The sequence below is a fragment of the Papaver somniferum genome, chromosome 11 (genome assembly GCF_003573695.1).
Source record: "Papaver somniferum cultivar HN1 chromosome 11, ASM357369v1, whole genome shotgun sequence".
Taxonomy (NCBI): domain Eukaryota; kingdom Viridiplantae; phylum Streptophyta; class Magnoliopsida; order Ranunculales; family Papaveraceae; genus Papaver; species Papaver somniferum.
In genome coordinates this window covers 115,487,950-115,497,538 of record NC_039368.1, presented here as the reverse complement: position 1 = coordinate 115,497,538, position 9,589 = coordinate 115,487,950, and the positions used below count along the sequence as shown (strand labels likewise).

General features: G+C 37.9%; 1 pseudogene; it reads right to left on the bottom strand.

Annotated features, from left to right (window-relative positions):
• Positions 1-4,061: 4,061 nt before the first annotated feature.
• Positions 4,062-8,213, bottom strand: LOC113321288 (annotated as a pseudogene).
• Between the last annotated feature and the right edge of the window lie 1,376 nt (positions 8,214-9,589).

The window sequence follows — 9,589 nt, the reverse complement described above, 5'->3', positions numbered from 1 at the left end:
TCATGAATAGAGCTGGCAAACAAGCCAAAACCCGCGGGTTAACCCGTGCCCGGTCCGTGAAAACCCGAACCCGGCTCGGCTAGTTTCAAAACAAGCCGGGTTCGGGTTGGAGAAATGTCGGCTTGTGAGTAAACGGGTTAACCCGTCCCGGCCCGTGAACCCGCAACGGGTTTGTGCAAAACCTTATACCGAGGAAGGTAGAGCTGGCAAACGGGCGAGCCGGGACTCGCCCGTTACGGGTTCCACGGGTTCGGGTTAATACGGGTTGAAACCCGCGGGTTGAATTTCTCCACGGGTTATCATTTCTTCAACTCGTGCCCGTAACGGGTTCAACCCGCGGGTTCACGGGTTAGCCCGTCCGTTTTATACCTTAAGAACATATCCTAAATGAGATAAAATTTTGGAGCCATTATTTAGCTAAAAACAAACACTACATTGTTCTACTAGTAATAATTAATGTCGACAACAAATCGGTCCTCACATGGGTGCCAAGCTCAGATGGTACAACTCTAATGGGGACCGTGAAAGTTTCTGCATCAGATGATTTTCACTGGATTGGTATTAGGGGCCTGCCTTTTCACCATTGGAATTTTATTGATATCCAATTATCCATGAATCATCGATTAATTTTCTCAAAGTTAACAGTTATAAGATTAAAGTCCTCTGTCATATTAGTAAAATCCCTGCAGCTGCTAATTTTTTGGGCTCGTGGCTATCTATTGAAAATTATCTGGTTAGCTTATCAAATGATCATCAGGATCATCGTCATCAACCACATCGTAGGCTTCGTTCAGCTATCGTTACTGTTGAGAATAATGCATTTCAGAAAGGTAACTTGAAGGTTTCTTCCTCAGTCACGCCGGTATCGCCTCAACTGACTATTCCAAATTTGAAATTAAAATCTTCCTCACTGGCATTTAATGATTATGCTGTGATGTCACCACAACAGTTAATTGCTACGTCTGGTCCTGAAGATAATCAACCTAATGGGTCAGATCATTATTTGTTACCCATTAGAAAATGAAGCTGAAAACCCAAGATTGTGGATGCTAACAGGTGTCCCTTAACCAATTACTTAGAACCCAAGACCTTTGGTTTCTTCCGAGTAAATTGTTCTTTTCTTTTTGTTTAGTTTGTGGTTAGATTGAGCAATTAGAATGGTTAGAGGAGGATTAGCAATAGGAGTTGATTGAAATATTAGAATGGCAGCATACACCATCTTTTTCGCTTGGCGTGACCTTCCTCGTAGAGCTGGCAAACAAGCCAAAACCCGCGGGTTAACCCGTGCCCGGCCCGTGAAAACCCGAACCCGGCTCGGCTAGTTTCAAAACAAGCCGGGTTCGGGTTGGAGAAATGTCGGCTTGTGAGTAAACGGGTTAACCCGTCCCGTCCCGTGAACCCGCAACGGGTTTGTGCAAAACCTTATACCGAGGAAGGTCACGCCAAGCGAAAAAGATGGTGTATGCTGCCATTCTAATATTTCAATCAACTCCTATTGCTAATCCTCCTCTAATCATTATAATTGCTCAATCTAACCACAAACTAAACAAAAAGAAAAGAACAATTTACTTGGAAGAAACCAAAGGTCTTGGGTTCTAAGTAATTGGTTAAGGGACACCTGTTAGCATCCACAATCTTGGGTTTTCAGCTTCATTTTCTAATGGGTAACAAATAATGATCTGACCCATTAGGTTGATTATCTTCAGGACCAGACGTAGCAATTAACTGTTGTGGTGACATCACAGCATAATCATTAAATGCCAGTGAGGAAGATTTTAATTTCAAATTTGGAATAGTCAGTTGAGGCGATACCGGCGTGACTGAGGAAGAAACCTTCAAGTTACCTTTCTGAAATGCATTATTCTCAACAGTAACGATAGCTGAATGAAGCCTACGATATGGTTGATGACGATGATCCTGATGATCATTTGATAAGCTAACCAGATAATTTTCAATAGATAGCCACGAGCCCAAAAAATTAGCAGCTGCAGGGATTTTACTAATATGACAGAGGACTTTAATCTTATAACTGTTAACTTTGAGAAAATTAATCGATGATTCATGGATAATTGGATATCAATAAAATTCCAATGGTGAAAAGGCAGGCCCCTAATACCAATCCAGTGAAAATCATCTGATGCAGAAACTTTCACGGTCCCCATTAGAGTTGTACCATCTGAGCTTGGCACCCATGTGAGGACCGATTTGTTGTCGACATTAATTATTACTAGTAGAACAATGTAGTGTTTGTTTTTAGCTAAATAATGGCTCCAAAATTTGATCGCATTTAGGATATGTTCTTAAGGTATAAAACGGACGGGCTAACCCGTGAACCCGCGGGTTGAACCCGTTACGGGCACGGGTTGAAGAAATGATAACCCGTGGAGAAATTCAACCCGCGGGTTTCAACCCGTATTAACCCGAACCCGTGGAACCCGTAACGGGCGAGTCCCGGCTCGCCTGTTTGCCAGCTCTAGTCATGATGGATGTTATTAGAGCTCCATTGACATAATCATAAACTTTGTGGGGTGTATCTGGAAAATCTCTTGTAAAATGACCGTTGATATCTTTACAGTAAGCTTGTAGAAGTGAAAAATTAGGACTAGTAAACGAAATCTTATTAACATAAGCACCCAAAACCCCTCCAGGTGGTCCTTGACAGTTCTTATCAGGATTTGAAGACCCACATTTTTTGACGTTTAATCCTATTGAGAAAAATAGGTTTACATCAATTTCCCTTGGAACCATAATAGGATGAAGACTACTTAATCCATCCATAACCGTTTTCACAGCTAGATCATAGATTCATAACAGAAATCAACTAGTAAGTCACGAAATTTTTTTGTTGTTCCTCGACTAGTTATTTAGGCTCCAAACAAATAAACCTGAAGTTACTGTTTGTACCCAACATTATCCATATTTTCCCATACAATGACACATACCTAAGCTCATGAATCGATTAGAAACTACAATAGAAACCGACGTAATTAGGTTTTTGAAATCGCATAAAAAAGATCTGAAATCGATTCCGAAATCAATAAACTAACAATTGCGATCAAATTTAATGATAAAAATAGATGACACTTATCTTTCCAATCGCTTCCAACGACGAATCAATGTGGAAATTGAATCTCATCAAGGCTTCTCCTGGATCGAAATCTTCAAAAAGAAAGTACCGATGATAAGAGTTTAGGTTTTCAAGATAATCAAATTAAATCGGTTATTTGTTGATTCTCAGATTTATGTTTGGCGATTGTTCTTCAGGGAGAGTTTCTTCAGACGTTGGAAATGAAAAAGCAGAACCGAAAGCCGAAGAAGTAGTATTACGGGTGATAGGTATTTTCGCTATTGAAAAATTTGGATTTGGATTAAATCGTTCACAAAAGGATTAACCCGTTCAGGATTTGGTAGATTTGGATCTTCTAGTACTAAGCTTGAAGGGACATGACTAGAATGTCTAAAGCCCAACATATTTGGGACTAAACCTCAATTTCTACCTTAGGAAATTACTATTTGCAAACTAAATGGAACTTGTTTTCTTGTTTCGTTTAAAATGAACTAATAGTTCGATTGGATCAATACTGTATTGGTCAATTGGACTTCCTACACGTGTCTCACATAAACTAAAAAAATGGGCTTAACAGATCCTAATCGAACATTTTTTAACAAACAAAACTGTTAACGCAAAATAGAACAATATGGTACAGACTCTCTTGGGGTGGTAAGCAAGAAACGGCGGAATCAAAATGGGGGATCCAGAGAGAAAAATGAAGGATAGAATTCAAGACATCAAGCATTTCTACAGACAAGGTTGGAAAGTTGTTGGTTTATGCAAGAAAGGATGGTACAAAGTCAGAAGTAAATTCAAGATTTAACATCATAGGGAATGTGACAACAGAAAGAAGCATTTTGATCTTAAACAGTTTAGAACCTATAGCATGTAAAGTTGTCTGTAATTTTTGATTCCTGAATTCTTAGAACAAATGCTAAATTTCGCAAGAATCTTATCGAATACAAAATCATTTTCTTTTTCAATTTCGCATGAACGACTCAAAGCAAAATAAGCATTAAGATGTCAGATCAATCTGGAACATTTTTAGAAAATTTTGAAATGATACAGTACGCAGTTCCAGACATCACATGTTAGGTGTTTTATATGCAATACCAAAAGAAAAAAAAATCAAGTCAAATTGTCCAGCTTCCAGGAGGGTGTAAACTCATCGCTTCTCTATTTTATTTAACTTGACTACAAGGTAATAGCAACCGTACATGGATCTGGCAAACACAAAGCCATCTATTTCTTCAGCGTTCTTTGTACCCTACTAGATCAGTCCTGTGCAGCTATGGTTTCCTTGGGGGAAAGACGAATCATACAGTCAGTGTTTGAATCTACCCATTCGATTTTCTCTTCTTCAAAATTGAGGCTCTCACCAACCCGCCACTTCTTGTACGCGGTCATTGAAGACTGAGCTGCATCATATACTAAATGAGAAGGACAAGTTCGTTAGTGTGAGGTCCGGCGAAGATATTGAAGGTAAAAGGTTGAAGATGGTAATAGTTACAAAATCTCACAGTGAGTTTCTTCTTTCGTTAGAAGTGGCAAGAACTTGGGAGCTACAGAATATGATGCACTATGCGCCTTGCTCAGAACTTCTTTATACCTTCCTTTAAAAGCGTACAGGAGAAACGACCCAATGGTTCAGTCGCCAACCCTATTTAATCAAAAAGTACATATATTGCTCAAAAGTCAAAATTCTTCCATTAAATTTCCACCTTTTGTAGCTTCACTAACTTGATACTAAATCAAACATCTAACCTATATGCTTTGCTTAAGAGCAGAGATGGCGTATAATGGTTTCTAATAGACCATTCAAGATCCCCCCTTGATGAGCATCGGGAGATAGTACGTCTGTTTTGGAAGAAGTAATCAATGCAAGAAGTATTGGTTAGGTGGACAAAGGTATACTCACAAAGGTGCAACCTTGCATCCAAACTCATAGAAATAGGGGCAGCGATTTTTCAGATTCACATATGCAACGTCAGCCTGTACTTCCTTTCTAGTTCTGTAATGAAATACCAGATGTAAAATTTATCACATTACTAGAACACAATTCAAGAACCTTGAACTAGTACTGGAAGCTACTTTCCAGCCAAAGGCGGTATAATACCCAATGTAATAGGTTCAGCATAGAAGTATTAAATCATTCATTGGGCACTTAATCACATGTCAAATCTTAAACCATCCAAATGAATCACCTTTATCTAAGGGATTCCGATAAGGTCACATTTAAAATGTCGATTCAGATTTCCTATACAAGGTTAGCCAGTCAAAGTTGAGTGCCCTAGGAATAGTTTTACCGCCGCGCATATTACATGTTCAAACACATACTGGAATTATGAACTCTTTTTTTTTCCGTGTATTCCAATACTTTAACAGGCAATGTTTTTTGTTTCTTTGTATATGAACAGAAAAAGTTAAAACAAGGGGGTTGAGAGGGTCACTTTTGATTGAAGCAGGCAGGCAGATTCATTGATGCTGCTTGTCTCAATTGTAACTCTTGAGAAAGCCAGAAAGGAAGCTCCACTTTGGCACCTTGTTGAATCTGCATTGGTACACAAGCAACCCCATTAAAAAGCTGGTCATGACATTGAGAGCTCAAGTCAAGATTATGTGCAGGAAATCAGAAGGACACACAGACATTGTTTGTTTCAGCGCCGGGATCAAGAAGTCCAACTCCATTTGCACCCACTTGGAATACAACAGAGACAAGCTACAAGGAAGGCTAGACAAAATTAGACTTAATGTAAGCTAGCCTGGAACAGAAAAGCTCTAAGATGAAACAAATACCTCATCCTCCATGTATGTCATCCATATCGTAATAGTTCGCCCTTTCCTACTCCTCCTCGATAGTCAGTACCTTAAGAAATCCCAATTTGACATAAACCCTAAAGCATGGTAAAAAACCTCAATTTCAAAATTGAACTTCAAGTCTAAATTAAAAACAAAATCGTAAACTAAAGTAAGATTCTAATCTCTCTCAGCAATCACAGAAACAGATCAGTTCAAAAAATTAGATACAACTCGTCCAGCAAGGAGAAAACCCCTGTTACGTCACTCGAGTTTGTAAAGCATACATCCACACCAAACAGAATATATATAATAATAGTGGTAATTATAAAGCAAATAAAAAATACAAGTTGCATTTCTGGGAAGGATCTGGCTAAACTGAAAGGATGTCCTTTGCCAATAAACTAAACCATTATAGGAAAATGAGTTCCAAAACTTAACCGTGAGATCCGAACATGGGGAGCATTAATGCTTAAACTGAATTTTAGAACTTAAACAATGAACTAAAACTTGGTCACAACTCAGACTAAAAATCACAATATCTCATCTAAGCAGTTCGCTAACAGTTCAAAACATTTACTTGTGGTAACTCCGACCAAACCGAACAGAATCCTTACAATTTCATAGTAATAACGGTTACCACACAAAATGAATGAAGAAAAAGGAAACTCAACTCACATAAACTTGGTAATGGCAGGAAACTAAAGAGATCAAATGCAGCTTTTCATAATCGAACATCTCGGATGGATAAGCTATACTAGCAGTAGTAGTGACATATAAAATTTTTATACAAGAGACCTGATCATGCTTTGAAAGACAAAAAATAAGATTCATTCCATAACTCCATACAGAAGCCATTTCCCAAAACAATCTATAACATCCAAAGATCAACACCGTCCACATATATATAGTGATTGACTGAACAACACTTCCAAACATCATTAATGTTCATATAGTTACTGAAGATTTACAAAAAAAACATGACTAGAAGTTTAAACAGGTAGCAATCTGTATACCCGAGTTCAGTATGCAGTCTATTATACACCAAAAATCAGACCTTAGAAATTTTCCTTGATGTACCCCGTGATATACATATCAAAACAAGACAATACAATACACTTACTTTCTATGCTTTCAAGCCCGCCGTAAGCTCTGCCCGGCTTACTGCTGCAAGCTCTTCTCGTACTCTGTGGGAGGAAAACAAAGAAAAGGGGTGAGCGAATGCAGTAGAAGTTATAACCGCAAAAACGTAGTGCCTGCGCGGAACATAGATGAATAAACAAGAGCAGCAAGAACAATATAGAGAAAATCAAGCCTTACACAATCAAAATGATAACAACGATTTAGAGCTGCAAATGAAAACAAGTTACTCTACTAATTCTATGGCCGGGAGCCTAAGTCAGGGTAGTCGGATACCAGCCATCGTTACAGCTAGTGGTCTTCCGGGTAGCCACCACAGGTGGGAACCAATTACGGCCTGACAGTCCTAGAGTAGAGTGTTCTAGCTCTCTATCATATTATCCATAAGAAGGACACATCCACAATGATCAATGAAGCAAGTAATAAATTGAAGGAAACATCCACAATGATAACCAAATATAAGTATACATTTCACAGTAGAAGTCAACCATTCAAGTGGCTGTAGACAAGCGAATACTGTCATGAGCTCCAATAAAGCATATCATTTAATAAGAAGCAGGTGATTACTTTAAACATTGAAAAATCTTATAGAAAATGGTTTCATATTTATGGCTGTGCACATTTCAAGATGAGTTGCTAAGGTGAGCGGAAGGAATTTCAAACGGGTGTGACAAAGGTAAGACAAATTAGAAGGTTGTAACATTTAGTTGCAGGGGGAGTGAGCGAGAATAAAATAAATCAAAAATGTGAAAGAGTTCAAATCATTTCATTCTGGCTATCAGTGATGTTTTCACATAGGTATATCTCTCTGAATCACTTTTGCAAACAGGTGAGTGTTTCGAAATTCAATGCAAAAACCTAAATCATGGGTTTATGGATAAATTATTCGAGCAAAGATTATTAGAGCACGGGTAGGTAATTGCATGAAGTTTATGGATAAATTTTGAAAAAATCATTCAGTTAACAAGCATCCCAAGAGCTCGTTTACTGATTTGGGTAAAAATTGGTATAGCTGTAAAGATATTGTATATGCACAGAACCTCGAATTAGAAATGGAAATTATCTGAAAAGAAATGAATTGCTAGATATAAACCCTACCTTTCGTAGAAGACAAACTCAGCTGAATACAGAGGGTGGTTCCGTTAGAAATTTGGATTTAAAAGCCAAAATCCTTCCTCTGCTTTGAGATTCTTCTGAGTAGAAAAATAACGGCAGTGAAAATGAGGGAAGTGAGAACGTAAGATTCGAAGGAAAACCAGAAAAAATAAGGACCTTGGTACAGGGGCGGCAAGGAATGGTACAGGCGTAAAATCTAATAAGACAAAAAAAAGTCATTAGGTGGTAATTCAAGTGCCCCTTATCAAATAAAATATGGAAATAACCAATTAACCCTTATTGTTAATAATCAAGACTAGTGATTGATAATTAAGATTAGTGTTTGATAATCAAGATTAGTGATAACTAATTTTCACTTATAATAACTCTAAAATCAGATTTTTAGAGTTATGAAAATAAAAAGAACTTATGTGATATTTGTGAAACCCTAGATTTTGATTCACTCAACCAAAATGAGTGATTCCAGTGGCAAATTTGAGGTGGGTTAGTTCCCATTAGCTTTTTGTTGATCAAAATTATCTAAAGTATGTAAAAAGATCAAATTTTTAAAATTTTCAAAAGAACATACGGTTGGAAATAAGCTAGTTACCAACCGTAACTAGAAGTTACGGTTCGAAAAGTATCCAAAACCAACCGTAACTGGTTCGATTTGGGGAAAAACCCGATCGTAATACCAGTTACGGTTGATAAAAAAAATTCGATACGAACCGTACCTATACATACGGTTGAGTAGCTTAGTTGAGTTACCAACCGTACTTATACATGCGGTTGAGTAGCGTAGTATAGTTACCAACCGAACCTACACATACGGTTGAGTAGCTTAGTTGAGTTACCAACTGTACCTATACATACGGTTGAGTAGCGCAGTATAGTTACGAACCGTACTTATACATACGGTTGAGTAGCGTAGTACAGATACCAACCGCACCTAACTTCGGTTGGTAATTCAACAACATTTTTTGAACCGAACATCAAACTTCAAACATACACAGGATGATATACGGTTGGTAACGTGCATTAAGTTACAAACCGGACCAATGTACGGTTCCTAACTAAGGTTTCGCTACTAACCGTACCTAAACCTAATTCTCAAATTTTCAAAGGTTCGGTTCGTATTTGGGTTGTTAGTAACCGAATGTTCTTCAAAAAATGCAGGTCCGGTTGGTATGTGGGTTATTTGCAACCGAACCTCCCATGCAAGACTCAATTTCCAGTTTCAATTTCGATCCAAAACTCTAATTTTTTATGCAAAACTAACTTAAATCAAATACAATAGACTAAACCCTAATTTTTTTGACGGTTAAGGAGTTTTAATTTGATGTTCTTAACCTAATGGAGGATTTGGTTCATTAGAACGGCTACAATCTTCGTCAACTTTCTTCTTCGGCATCTCTTATATAGTTTCAAATCAACGATTAACAATTTTTCAATCGCCGATTAATCGAAGAGGATGATGAAAAATCAGTTTTAATGGTGATTGAGAGG